At 36.8% G+C, this 13,839-nt stretch overlaps 1 long non-coding RNA gene across 1 annotated transcript in view; it reads right to left on the bottom strand.

Moving 5' to 3' along the window:
- Positions 1-1,401, bottom strand: part of LOC138319126 (uncharacterized) — a 55,675-nt gene extending 54,274 nt beyond the window's left edge. The window contains exon 1 of the long non-coding RNA XR_011207960.1: positions 1,336-1,401. This is a non-coding gene — a long non-coding RNA (uncharacterized lncRNA). The remainder of the gene's footprint in view (positions 1-1,335) is intronic.
- Positions 1,402-13,839: the final 12,438 nt, after the last annotated feature.

Here is a 13,839-nt window from a genome sequence, read left to right as displayed (position 1 = left end):
TTTATTATTTAAATGTCTTTTTACAGAGATTCTCTCTTTCAAACCACTTCATGCTAAGTTATACACGCTTCTAAATAGAGCGTTTGTTTCGCTTAGATTTGTAGTAGGATATCACGACCACATTGCATTAATTGAAACCGAACGCATGCCGCCCATCAATATGTTCCTAGCCAGAGGTTGATAAACATGCATGCCATAGAAAGACGACAAATAACCCAGCTATACAGATTTTCGAAGAGATAGATAAAGCATGTTTTACACATGTACTTCAAGGTCATATGTCATCCATTATGAAATTCTATGTTGGCTGAAGAATTTTAAAAGAATATCAACGAAATATATGTATTGCTTTTTAAGTGTAAATTGAACATCAGTTATATCAATTATAAACGCCATATTACGTAATATGCCGTTTATTTAGCAAATGGTCGATGGAAGTCGTGACTAGTATCACTGTGATTAGTTAATGGATTATTATCAAAAATAAATGAACACAAATTTGGTCTGTTTATAAGACATTATTTATGACAAACCGTCATTGACCTGAATAGGTAGAGCTGGCATTAACTGTAGATTCCCGCCACACGATCGGGTAAATCAGAAGTTATTGTTTCATTAGATTCAAGAAAGACAAGCTGAGCATCCCATCTCTCTGCTAAGTGGTACAATGTTATTGGCTTGAATTTGATTTCCATCTCACGGAGTACAATAACAACATGCAACGTGTTTGGCCAGGAAACAGTAGACTGTGGGCCAATTGTCAGGCATTCATTGAAAAACGAGCAGGCAACGCTGTTATTTGTTCACAAAACAAAATGGGACCTAAACCAACAAACATTTCTCACTTCAATCCCCTACGATCGGCACTTGAACCCGACTCTCAGGCAGTTTTTATATTACCGGTATTTAAGAAAACTTAACGAAAGTAATTAATCAGTAATATTGAAAGTGTGACCAAACACAAACACAAAACATGTAGTCAGATGCCATGTAACGAATATCGCTATTACCATTTGTAACAGATAGACAGCATGTCACATGGGCAGTCTGCTTAACGAGAGGAAGTTTACACGTGTTTACAATTACATGCAAAATAAATGTGCTTTATAAATACACTGAAGTCATAAACTAGTGGTACTTATTATTTATCTATATCCTCGAGTTGATAAAGCCACACAACATACTATTCTTATATTTCCTCTTAATGTGGGAGAGATTTCAAATCGAAGGTTCTGAAATATGAAGGTTGAAATGGGAATTTTAAAATGTTACACGTATATGGACAGTATATGTTGGGTACATGAGCACTTATATACAGTAGATATAAAAACTTACCTTTATTTTCACAACTCGGGCCCGGCCAATGTTATGTGTACATTGCTTCTTTACTACATTTTTCTGAAACACACGTAAAAACGAAAAATATATCAGTACATCATTTTCTCTAATTCATCTTTATTGCAACACTAGTATTGAATAAATGTATGTGTGTGTACATGTAAGTTATAATAATATTGATCAGAAGGACAACGCTTCTTTGAGGAATTACAAAGTTTATTGAAGAGAGCAGAGTAGATGATAATGTAGCTGGAGTAGTAAGACATGGCCAGAATGAATGTGATGGGGAGCTCTGGCAGCAGGCCTGGCGCGGAGGCCAGTCTTATATTGTAAAACACTAATTATAATGTAGTTAGTGCAAGACCTAATGAGGCACTGCAGCAAGTGGTAGTCGGGTCTCTATAAGTCACTCTAGCTATGCTAATCAGCAGTCATTTCATACCTTGCTGACACTTTTAAAGTACAACACACACGAAGGAACTCGTCAACTGAGAAATGTTTTATGGTGTTCTGCAAAGTGTTATATTGTTCTTGGCATCGCAATAGAACAGCACACTGGAGGCAAAACAGACAATTGCCAGCTTTATCAAAATGTAAACTCTTAAAAGATCATTATAATCTAGGCTTAATTAAAGGCATAACAAGTAGCGTACCGTAGATTATTGGATAAGTCGACGATAATCACAACAGCACGTATCGTTACCTGTGATACCATGATCATCAACGCACATAACTTTAATCACAATCGTACATTTATATAAAAGCCATTAGAAACAGTTTGCTGAATTTAATCAGGGAAGCCAATTATCATAGCAAGCGCAAATGGTCCCGCAAAATGTTGATATGGATATCATTGCATTAAAGTATCATTAAATGAAATAGTATTAACACTGAAAAACATTATAATTATTAATACAAAACATCATTAACTGGAATTTATTTTTCTGAACTTGTCTTCATATTAGGAAGTATGTTAAACGATTTTTGAATTAGATATTTTCACGCGTAAAAGAGTTGCTCAAGTAGTTTATCTGGTTATGCATGATGAGACAATATACTTTAACAAGTATCGAAATGTCATACATAAATATTTAGTTTTATTTATCCAGAATAGTTACAAAAACCAACAATGTTTATACATCAATATCAGTAGGTTTCTGAAGATGACAAGGCTGTATCGTTAAAGAGGAAAATCATTTTAATGTAGTAATATTTGATTTATATATTGAGCACATGAGTAACCAGAGAATTTATGCTCACTACCTGCCGAACACCTACGGGGAAAACAGCGTATGCATGCTGTAACATGCGGAAGGTTTCTTAAACAAGAGCTTACTGTTATCTGTATGAGAAACTAGGAAGGAATGTCGTATATAACACGTGGAGTGTCTTGGAATTGTTTATTATTTTTCATATGACAAAATAAGAAAAATACCATATGTATCAAGTGGAACACCTCTGAACTCTAACTAACAACCGTTCTTTGTGTTCCCGCATCAAGCAGAACTCCTTTGAACACTTTTTACATAAGAAACTTCACGAAAAATGACAACAGCAAATTGTAGCATTCAGTAGATTCTTATGAGCATGACCGATCTTGTACTGTTACTGTAGTAAACCTTATCCAAAGTAAAATGAAACCACGCGACAAATAGTATTGCCTTTAGCTCCAAGGTATTAACCGTCCAGCGTGAAAAATGGACAATGCATAATTACTAAACATTACTAAACATACTAAACTATGAGACACACAACCATGACGACATGATGAATTTAGTGCTTGATACGATTTTCAACTATCCATACTGATGATATTGTACTGAACTGTATTATATAAAAACAGCAATACCGACACAGCATTGAAATATCCTAAATAGAACTTAGATATCTGGAATTGACATTATAAACACATTACACCACGTATTCAATTACTAAATGTTCAACCCCCCCTCGAATGACAGTAGCCATGATGTGTATCTGATTATTGAAACAAATATCAATGTTTCCTAAAACATGTCTCTAAACCAGGAAACATTGCATCAATTTGACAACAGGCTTGTGTCGGGAGGCACCAGAATTTAGACATGCAAGAGTGCCTTGCCTACTGGCAAACAAGGGTTCACGACCATAGCTCTGATATACGCAGAGTATTTCCTATAAAACATCCTAGTTTACAGTTTTGTTATTGCTACAAATACAATGCCGTCATCCCCATAGACCGATTAAGACTAAATAACTATCCACTCGACAGTGTGACGTGGTAACGCGAACCTGCCAGCGAGGAATGTATGCCAACCCCAAATGTATTCCTAGCCTTAACATATTGATTAATCTTCCTTAATGCAACGGCAGCATATTTCACAGGCTCTGATTCCTTCTCAATGTGATTATAGTGGAACGCTTGCTTATTTAACAGTAGTAATTCTGGTTTATCTCAACGGTGCCGCAGTGAGGGAAGACTTTATAAAATCTCCACCATACATCTTCCTATAGAAATTTCTAGTGCAAAGCTAAATTCAATTCCCAACATGTGAAATTCCATTTCCTCAACCAATTTATATTTATACATCCATAGGCGAAATACACAAAACTTCTATCTACTTTAGAGCCCGTGTCATCAATTTTACTTGTTTTAAAGTGTATGTTTTTTATATTGCAGAAGGTTTGAACAGCTGCTATTCCACGTCAAGCTCCCGTACGCCAAGGACAGCTAACAATGTGCAGACACTCATTCCAATTAAATTGTAAACAGACCGGGCGCATGCCTAATGTTTAAAACACTTGAGATTACGGACTAAGAAACCTGAAAACTATATATAGCATCAATAGTTAGGTAATGAACTCAAAACATTTCTAGTAGTGGCAATATAAACCTCCCAATGCCTTTCATTTCCTTAAAACACGGGATAAAAAAGCATGCCACGATAGATTGTATCAGGTAAAAACACACACATTTCCTATCACTCTTTCTTTCAGATTGAAGCGAATAGAAGCAATAAAATTTGATAAATGGGGCATTCTAGCAGCTTAAAATGATTTTTGAATCTATCTGCATACCCTAAATCCCATACAAACCATTATCCTGAAAGTTTTTGCCTTTCTTAAACTACCAGTTAAGGACAAGGATGATATATCACCTATGTAGAATGGGGAACCATTCTGACAAAGAACAACTCACCATCTCTCTTCAGAGAAAAAAAAGGTTGAAAAGAACCAATGAAACATGTATGCAAACCTAGAATCAACCCTGATCGACAGAAAAATGCAATTATAACTGGCACGGATCCAGGAGAGGGAAGAGTAGAATCGAAGCAATGTTTCTTGTGTTTCCATGGAGAGAAAAAAACAGCCTAACTACGTTAAAGAATTTATGTGTCACATTAGATGTTGAACTGGTTTTTGTAAGTAGGCTGGAAGCACAGTATTCAATTTAAGTATCTTATGTCGGACACGGCTGAATATATCGTGAAGGATTGTCAATATAAATTTGGCTAAAATGGACAATCCGCAATCAGATTAAAGTAAGTTTTTTCACAGAAGATATGTTTTTTGGCAAATACACAAGATCAGACATTCACTGTTTTTTGTAAAATCTAGTTAAAGAGACGATAGCCTTGTAAAATTGTTCGGCGGGATGTCAAAACCACATTTCGTGGCTTGATTCAGGCAAATTTTAAAGTACAATTTGATCAAGAGTCAGTGCCAAAACAGTCATTCAGACGTTTTTGCAAGGTAAGCGCAAATTACCAAATCTAATTATAAAAATCAAAAGAGATTCCTTTACATAGAGATCGGTACGGTTTTATGGTTTCACTCCGTCCGTGAGCAACTCGATAAAATTGGCTGATGAATCAATATAGAATATTTCCATGCGCAATACTCTTTAGTAGTTTGATGCAGATGACTGACTCACAAACGCCCATTTCTAAGATCATAAATTATTTCCAAATTTGAATGCAGAAAATGACACCAAACTGTATCCGGCATATAAAGAATTGTTAAGAGAATATGAAAAAGAAACTACAAAGGGTTTGTATAACAGTTACACAAACGTTTAAGACTGAGATTCAGAGGAAACTAGTTCTAGCGTGTTTTACGCATAATACGCGAGTCTAATTACAGGCGAAACTAATGATGTAATCAACTAAATAACGAATAATAATTGTTATATATGTTATACATACACAGGTCACAGACTCTGCACAGTCATTAAGCGACATACACGACATCTATCACAGCACTGTCAGATAATAGGCATGTTATATATGCACTAAACAATAAAGGCTTCGTACATCACCAAGTCGTCGTGTTGATGGGGAGTTTTACGCCGTGTCATGTCGACTTACTGTACCTCATTGCTATGACACATTTGCATCATACCTACAGTTCTACTGCTATTGATGTACTTTTAAATTAATGTGATTGAGATATTTCATGTGTCCAATTGCTACAATACTGGATGAAGTAACCAATCAGGTACATAATTATTTCGGGTCAGACGACCTTTTTGCACAAGCTGTAGCATTGATGGCCATATGGATATCAGCCTAAATGATTCCGTGCCACAATACAGTGCAGAAAGATCATCTTGTTGTATACATGTCTTCGGACTAATTAGTATATACCATGGTCGCAATCTTGGCCAGTAGAAGGCATAAGAGTTTATAGAACTAAAATCAGTAGTTACTATACCATGGACACAAATATCAACTGTTACTATACCATGGACACAAATATCAACAGTTACTATACCATAGACACAGATATCAACAGTTACTATACCATCGACACAGATATCAACAGTTACTATATCATGACCACAAATATCAACAGTTACTATATCATGGACACAAATATCAACAGTTACTATACCATCGACACAGATATCAACAGTTACTATACCATAGACACAAATATCAACAGATACTATACCATAGACACAAACATCAACAGATACTATACCATGGACACAAACATCAACAGATACTATACCATGGACACAAATATCAACAGTTACTATACCATGGACACAAATATCAACAGATACTATACCATGGACACAAATATCAACAGATACTATATCATGGACACAAATATCAACAGTTACTATACCATAGACACAAATATCAACAGTTACTATACCATAGACACAAATATCAACAGTTACTATACCATGGACACAGATATCAACTGTTACTATACCATGGACACAGATATCAAGTTACTATACCATAGACACAAATATCAACAGTTACTATACCATGGACACAAATATCAACAGCTATTTTATCATGGACACAAATATCAACAGCTACTATATCTTGGACACAAAAAATAATAGTTACTATACCATGGACACAAATATCAGTATTCACTTTATCATGGACACAAATATCGGTAGCTACAATACCATGGACTCAAATATCAGTAGCTACTATATCATGGACATAAATATCAGTAGTTACTTTATCATGGACACAATATAAGGTATTGGTTTGTTCGGTAGGCAATATAGTGTAATAAAAATATCAGCAGAATATATACTAATCTGAAGACTTTATCCGCCCAATCTCGAAGCAATCCGTAAAAACTACCTTACATTGGTCGTTACTGACAGCGTTTCCACAACCCTACTGGACACTCTAGACCAACAGAACATTGACACAATCTTAACCTGTACAAATTACTATAACATTCACAGAACATTGGACAGCAAATGGTATCTACGCACGGACTACATGACAATGACAATTACTACTACATCCGCACGTTTTGCTTGGCCAGTACAACGTACTATCAGCCACAGAACAATAGCGCGAGCTTGACCAGTGATTTACTTCTTACCCAATTCAGACATTATAAACGTAAAGTAGCCTTCATGTAATACATTAACAGCCGTATCAATTAACTGTTATCTTTAAATAAGCATTATTGTGTAACACATATTTTAACAGGTGTGATAGCGATGTGTATTCTACTGCTCTAGTTGGATTCACATTATAATGGAGTTTTTATTGTTTTCTAGAGCCATAAAACTTTGATTTATACAAGTCCCTTTCCAACTTTTCAGATATATTTATATTGTGTATTTCTATTAAGTTGCACGACCATCATCCACAGGTTAATAAAGATCAAAAATTCTCATCAAAATACAAATAGATCGTCAGTAGTATGTTGTTCTTTAACCAATAGACTAGAAACAAGATGTCATCTAAATTTCCTAAATGGCAACGTTTGATATATAAAACAATAAATCGGTCGATAGCTAAATCAATCCACCTTCTGGTGTTCAAAACAAAACAATGAGATGGCCGTGATTAAAACAACAAATAAGAAATTAAGATATGGCCTTTTAAACTGAAAACACCATATGATCATCCGAGCAGGTTTATCTTTTCTGTCCTTGTTAGGGTATTTTAAATAAAACATCAAGTGCCTACAATTGTGTGTGCTTTTGAATCACTTAACAGGATTAAAATAGCTCGACTCATATCAACGGAAACAATGATATCTATGAAGTACAATGATATCAATGCAGTGCAAAGCATCAACCGTATGGTTTAGTCCGACTAATAGCAGATGATGTGACCGAGATTACGTCCTGTGTGTCGGCTCTAGAGGTTTCGTCGTATTATTATAAGGTAGGGAGGTCAGTGTAGGCGAGACTGTAGATAACCTAACTACATGTGTATACCGAGGATAACTTGATGTTTATAGGTGAACATTAAACCGATTCCGTGCGATGTTTTGCTGACGAAGCAAGAGCCGTTCAGGTATTTGGCCATGGACTGAGTTCTTTGTTTGGACTGCGGAGTGTAATAAAGTCTATGAAATGTCCATTTAATTGAGGAATTAAGCCCTGGAGATGTGAGATTGAGCGTGATAACAGTGATTTATGTGGTATAGTGTAGGTAAAGGTAGATATACATTGGCTGACCTCTATTGTATCACTCCACACCTGCCGCATTCTCGTTAACTCACCTGCCCCTTGTCGTCAAATTATGATATGCTTAATAAAGCATGTGAAAAGGCAGGTACCATCTTACTTACGAATATACACTGCATAAACTTCAGTATAAAATGTCCAATGTCCTTTCACTCATCTAAAGAGAATTTTAAATGTGCTTTAAATAAATCGTAAGTAGTAACTTACGTTTTCAGTGTGATGCGATGTTATCTCAGAAATCATCATTCCTATCAAATGGTTCACACAATAGCTATAAAATCTAAATTAGATTGGGGATCAAAGACAGCTGATCGATTATTTTTTACCTTGAGAAAGTCATTAACCTTATAACAGGTAATAATGCTACAGGCTCTATCGTACAGGTACATATCCTCCGGGCCAGAATAGTTTTCTTTTTATTGGATAAATGGATAATGTTTTACTAGGTTTTGCTGAATATTAATGCACAATATAATACATTTGATCAGCTATGTAAAATGAAAATAAAATACAAACACGTGTCGTAAAACAAAAGACTTAATCATTTCTGAGCTAGCAGCATCTTCAGTCTAAAGTTTTATTTTTTAAACATTGTGTGAATGCATAGTCCCTGGTAAATAGGATTAATTACAGAAAAATATGTATGGATGCTATCAGCACAAACAAAACTCCTTACTCCCTCATTGGGATATTTAATGTCATTACAGACTGTAGCAATCCTTTGAAGGACACCAACCTCCCCCACATACACATATCTGTGTCCAAAACTCTGCATTTGTATTCCATATGTTCCAATAGCTGTGCCAGTTCTTCGGTCTAATTGTGTCCAGAACATTGTTAAATTTGGTTTGTTTATTTTTACGCCCTATTAACAGCCAGGGTCATGTAAGGACGTGCCAGGTTTGTTGGTGGAGGAAAGCCGGAGTACCCGGAGAAAAACCACCGACCAGCTGTCAGTACCTGGCAACTGCCCCACATGGGATTCGAACCTGCATCCCAGAGGTGGAGGGCTTGTGGTAATATGTCGGGACATCTTAACCACTCGACCACCGCGGCCCCTCACATTGTTAAAAACGTTTGAATAACACCCACCTGTACTTCGGTCGATATTGTGACTACATATCCCTGTTACCCACGGGTAGTACCTGTTCCACTATTTGTACCTACTCTACAATTCAATAAGGCCTGTTGACAGACTATAATGACACACAAAGATAATTATGCTAGAGAAATTGTCACAACATCCTAACAGGATTAAAGCTAATACGTGTTTTCAAAGCACAATCATTAGGCACAGGATGAATTCCAATGGCCAAGATTAGGTGGACAAATACAGCCTGTAGCCAAAGGTGACGAAATGGATTATAAACAAGTGTGATTTCTGTGTAGATATTTGATAGTATGTACAGTAGCCAGGACTTAATACTAAAGGAGATAAGATTGGGGTCAGTGATACCAGGCAGGTGCTATACCTATATCTAGGGGTATATTCATCCGAACAAAGGAAAGAAAATACTTTCTCCAAGTAAACAAACAGGTTCTCACAGCCTTGGTATTTCAAATTTCGTCTTGAGAGCTAAATTTGTCATCAGGTACATCATTCGAGCCTACTTCCTCCAATGATTAGGCCGTTGATCTTGTATTGCTCTAAAGGACTGCATCGCCAGAACGTTGAGGCTTTCAGTTTGATTTAGAACTTTTTGATAAATCTAGTCGTTTGAGAGGGGTGCTTGGGTGTCTTAATTAACCCGGGTCTTTCGCGGGATCGGGCATGTTGATAGGTCCCGGTCGGTGTTGTGATGTTTTATACCTTTTGGTTTAGACCTCATGATAGTCTTTGTATGCTGTACAAAAATGGCATATGGCAACCTTAGTCGGCTTACTAGAGGATCATGTGATAAACGCCTATCCAAGTCCTTCGTGAGACATCTACTGTTGGAGAGCAGTAAGATAAGAAATTGAATCTGCAATAGAAATCGTCGGAGCAGCACAAATTGACACTTTGATTGGTAAAGCAATACCATATATCAATACACAGCTACATACCTGTCACGACAATTCAATATTGGGTATGAGCCAGATTAAATAGATGACAACCTTAACTATCTCAGTGCATACGATATGCCATTTTTATGTGCAACTGAGTAATCAGTTCCTTAGCGGAGATCACCGTTGCCAAAAATTATTGCTAAAGGGGATTCTGGACTTGATTAGGCTTGCTGGGCCTTCAACTGTAGGTTATCACAAAGCCAATGTTTGTGTAACGCTGGCTGCATCAAGCAAGATCCTTATGGCCATATAACGTTTCTCAGTGGCTTCACAACAATTACCATCATATCTTCAAACAGGCATTTGTCTTCAAATCCTTTCCATTATTCAAATTGCTATAACATCTTTAAAGGCAGTGTTTGGGAAATCTTTACGGCTAGTGTGGTTTACTGTCAAACACTTTTAGATATAACTCAGAAAGCTGAGAGCGTCTGGGGACTTACTACCCTACTGACATAAGAGTTTGGTCTTAATAAACACAGTTTGTAATATCCTGAATTAAATAGACAGAATTTGTTGTTAGTATTCCTATTCCTGTGTCTTGTAGTCTCATGTACACTATATAAAATAAATGAACAGAAGTGGACTCTTTGATATAAATATGAATTCGTAAATATAACAGCCATAGAGTGGCATAAACAAGAGAGTATTTCATCAGAACATCATTAGATGTAATACCTATTAAATATAATTGTTCGTTATGAGCTCCCGAGGCCACTGAAAATTGCAAACAAACAATAAAGCAAAGCCTATTAGTTTGAAACTAGGAAACAGTGTTCCTGGACACTGTTATACATTTAACTGCTAAAATACAATAAAAAACAATAGAGAAATTCGCGAGGAAACATTTGGGCCATTAGTTTCTGTTGGCATCGTGCACCTCAGGAAATCACTCAAACTTCTGTGTGAATATATTAGCCGTATTGGGAAATTGGGCAATAATTGTTTCAATCTTTGGAGCGTAATGAAGCTTAACAGAGGAGGAGATGAAAAGAATTCGTTTATGGCTGCCATTTACCGGTCTGAAAGGGAACGCGGTTGATGGGGAGTGCAGGCCAAGCTACACATCTTTCAACTGTTTTATCGCATTGATATGATCATCTTAACACTTAATATGTGCCATTGCTCTGCTCATCTTAATTAAAAAACACCAATTCGGTCAATGTTCATTGTCAAGCAGATGACAATCGTAGGCATCCATCACACGCTGATAGGACCTTATCTGCCTGTGTCCTCTCCAGTCACCCCTATCTGACAGGCTTTACTTCCCCATAACGTCCCTCCCTTTACCCCAAACGGAATGGCTGATCAGTTGATACCAAGGCAGTCATTATGACAGATTATCGCAGGTCAGTCATGGACATGGTAATTGTCTAGAAGCGCCAGATTAATAAATACCATTGTAGGGTTTTATAAAGTTTTTATCATAATATTCTGGCATTATAAGACGTAAAAATATTGAAAAAGTCCGTCCAATAAACTGTGTCATAAAGAAATATAAAACGTTGGTTCAGCTGCTGCCTGTTTCCTTATGCACCTCAAACCTTTTGAAGGACATTACTTTAATTTTTTATTATGATCTGATGAAGCGTTCGACCGAAGCCGTAATTACGGCCAATAGCCAGCTTACTGGTCAAGGTCTGACCAGATTGCTGGCCAACACGAGCTTTCATCATTCCAGCTCGTGCGAGTTAACATTTATCTGCAGTGAATGAGAATATAAATGTCCATCACAATGCTATAATGATGGGAGGGACCAGGTGGGAGTTGGGATAAATAGCTAAGGCGGTTTGACCCCAGCTTAGAAAGCTATTGTCACCCCCGTATAACGGCTGTCGACAATAGGCAATCCTCACACACTAGGACCAGCATACTTACAAAATCCAATAACCATAATCAATGAATTTAAGTGTCTGAATGTATTTCCTGGAGTGAAAATTATGGGCTGGATCGTTCAAACGACATTGTGGGTTTTGTTCTGCATGAAGAGGTTGGAATTGAATCCAATAGTGCTCTGACGGTATTTTTATTAAAAATTTGATTCATACAGGAAAATACATATCAAGTTCGGGTATGAAGTTTGATATTGATATAGCATTACAAAGACATGTGGATAGTTTAGAGGACACCCGGATGAAATACGTTGACTGAACATTCACAAATGGCCCTAGTCAATATAACATCTGTATTATCAGTACAAACTGTGTTAACAAAGTTACTCTATCAATGTCATTAAATCACTCCCAGCCTACTATTAGAAATACATTTATATCGAAAACTACTGTCTCCAAGACGATGAAAATACTCCCCAACTAAAGAAAGAAAGAAATAAATTTACTTAGCAATGAGTGACAATATCAAATGCAGTTTTCGAAATGAGCAATATTCCAACAGATGTGTACTATACTTGGTATGAGAGTAATATAAACAAGGTTCTGTCCGCTAAGTCTCTGTATAACATGGGATCAGATAACAACGTGCATCTAACTTCTGTAAATATCTTATGCCTTTAGTTCTGTCGAAGATTGCTGTATAGTATTAATTCAGTTAGAAGCTGTTATAGATAAGCAGCCCATTGGATTCCTTATTGTATATCAGGCTAACTGTGATTGGACGCTCTCATTAACCCTGGGATGTTGTCATGGTACCACCTGTTACACTAAAGTTTCAGTGGATAGTCCACCTCCACAATAGATCGAAAATGTCAGTCCGGACCAACCTTTCAAATTTGTTGACCAATTTCAAACTACAATCCCACCAAAATCCAATCGCCTACTGCTTGTTAAACCTACTAGAATCAGTCGCCATGCAAGTACCCTCCCATGTTCATTTTTCAATTATAATAATATTATACTAATGTTACTACAAACAGACAGAAATGTATGAAATGCTAGTCTTCAAGATGACAGTACGTGTGGGTACCAAATAATTTGTAGAATACATGACCTCTGTAGATATCATCGAATCCACATAATGACCAAGTGAACTGTCTGTTATACCATATTATCGAATGATCTTACCACAAAGACCAGCAATATCAGTTTGTCGACCTGTATATCTAAGGACGAAATCAAACTGGAGTTTTGTAGGAAATGTGAGTGTATTTGTTTTATCTGCTACATTTCAATTTCCCCAGTGACAATTTTACCGTGCATCCCGTTTCTCCACGACATGACAACCTTCCGCACAACTCACGCTTTATTCCAATACACTCGCTACCTAATCAACTCACTGGTGCATTCATAACACATCCGGGCGACAGCCATACAGGCCCAATTATCCCCTTGTTGTCGCCTCTCCACCTTTTGTTCCTCAGCCTTCACACTCTTTAAACCGACACACATTTGTCAACCTAATTAGTGTCGGAATCCAATTGACGTATTTTTGACCAAAAATCTTTCATTATAACTCCGCGAAAGCCTATTTTTCCTCCGGTGTTTCAGAAAATTGTAAAAGTGCATGCATGACATTGTCATGGCTTGGGCAATGCCCCAGAGCAGCCTATG

Source organism: Argopecten irradians, chromosome 3 (assembly GCF_041381155.1).
Source record: "Argopecten irradians isolate NY chromosome 3, Ai_NY, whole genome shotgun sequence".
Lineage (NCBI taxonomy): Eukaryota > Metazoa > Mollusca > Bivalvia > Pectinida > Pectinidae > Argopecten > Argopecten irradians.
The sequence above is the reverse complement of the archived record's forward strand: the minus strand, read 5'-3'. Positions and strand labels throughout refer to the sequence as shown.